Below are 2,204 nucleotides of genomic sequence, written 5' to 3'. Positions count from 1 at the left end.
TTCATCCAGGACCAGAGCCCCTCTGGTGTCTCTTCCARAGCTTCTGGCTTCACGACCAGAGCCTCTTTGACTAATCCACTCTTTGACGGATTTTCATTAAGAATGAGTTCGATTTACTAATTTAAAGTTCCAGTTCTAAAACCACTCGAAAATTAGTAAAAACTCAATATCGAACATTCAAAACTAAAGTCTGAGACATAAGGCTACTAAGGTTTTATAGAGGACCTAAAAACGAAGTCATTCATAGAAAGAACATGAATTTTAGTTGAGTATTTTACCTCTAATAAACGAAAAACGAAGATTTCGGATGGGGACTTTCGAGCTCCGATTTCTCTCCCGGTTCTCAACGAAATTTCAAATGAAAACTGTAGAGCAAAGTGTAGCCTATATGTATACTGAAACTTTTGTCGTAATAGTTGAATATTCGGACCAATAGGGAGCTTCAAAGGTGAGGTCGTTTCCTTACTTCTGATTTGCAGGTCTGAAGTCTGATGCATACCCGCAGGCCCTTCAGCATTGCAGGTATGTTGCCTATTTACAAAACAGGCCTTTCTGCATTGCACCTGCTTACATCCGACCCAACCCCTTCACTATCGCGAATTGACAACTTTCACCCATGTCTTGACTTCTTCCTTCACTTTTGGTCCGACTTTTAAACATATTTTAAATTTTTATTTTTATTTAACATATATATATATATTCATAAAATAAAATAATAATAAAGATAAATTATTTATTCCTCGAAATTTTTGGTTTTACAACTCTTCCTTCCTTCAAGAAATTCCGTCCTCGGAATTAATACTCGCTAAAACAATTGAGGATATTTAGCCCTCATCTCTTCTTCTGGTTCCCACGTTATTTCTACGCCTTTATGGAATTTCCACTTAACTAACACCAATGGTATACTTTTGTTTCTTAGTCTTTTCGTCTTTTTATCCAATATRTCAATTGGCTCTTCCACATAAGCGAGTTTGTCGTTAACCTCGATGTCTTCCAAATCCACAACAGTTGATTCGTCAGCTAAACATTTTCTCAAGTTTGACACATGAAAGGTGTTGTGAATACCACCTAACTCCTTTGGTAGCTTCAACCGATAAGCAACTGCTCCTACTCTTGCAGTTATCTCAAATGGTCCGATATACCTTGGACTTAGCTTACCTTTCTTCCCAAATCTTACTACCCCTTTCCATGGCGATATTTTCAACAAGACCTTATCACCTACTTGGAATTCCAAAGGTCGACGTCTTCTATCAGCATAACTCTTTTGCCTATCTTGCGCAACCTTTAACCTCTCCCTGATCTGTACTATTTTATCAGATGTCTGTTGGATTAACTCGGATCCAGCTAGTTGTCTTTCTCCAATGTCCGCCCAACAGATTGGAGCTCTACACTTGCGGCCATATAACGCTTCAAATGGTGCCGCCTTGATGCTCGAATGGTAACTATTGTTATAAGCAAATTCTATCAATGGCAGGTGGTTGTCCCAACTACCTCCAAAGTCAATCACACAAGCTCTCAACATATCTTCTAGGGTTTGTATCGTCCTCTCACTTTGGCCATCAGTTTGAGGATGATATGCAGTACTTATGTTCAACCGCGTTCCCATTTCTTGTTGAAAACTTGACCAAAATCTCGAAGTAAACCTAGCATCTCTATCTGAGACAATGGATATTGGCACACCATGTCTCGACACGATCTCATTGACATATAGTTGGGCCAATCTTTCTAATGTATACTTGTCGTTGATCGGTAAGAAGTGAGCAGATTTCATTAGTCGGTCCACAATTACCCATATGGCGTCGTGCCCCTTTACCGTCCTTGGAAGTTTGGTGACGAAATCCATCGTGATCATATCCCACTTCCATACTGGAATCTCCATTTGTTGCAACATTCCAGACGGTCTTTGATGCTCGGTCTTCACTTTCAAGCACGTCAAACATTTCCCTACGTAGCTAGCTACTGCCCTTTTCATACCAGGCCACCAATAGCTTTCTTTTATGTTCTTGTACATCTTATTACTACCTGGATGCATAGTGTATTTGGACTTGTGTACTTCATCCATCACTACATTTCTTAGGTCCCCCAAACTAGGGATCCAAACCTGATTCCCATGTCTATATATTCCGTCTGGTCCAGCTGTCAAAGTCTTAATTTGTCCAATCATTCTCTTCTTTTTGATGTTCGCTTCGAGTAAAGCTTCCTTT

The sequence above is a fragment of the Cynara cardunculus genome, assembly GCF_001531365.2.
Source record: "Cynara cardunculus var. scolymus isolate 2C chromosome LG 13, CcrdV1, whole genome shotgun sequence".
NCBI classification, from domain to species: domain Eukaryota; kingdom Viridiplantae; phylum Streptophyta; class Magnoliopsida; order Asterales; family Asteraceae; genus Cynara; species Cynara cardunculus.
The sequence above is the reverse complement of the archived record's forward strand: the minus strand, read 5'-3'. Positions refer to the sequence as shown.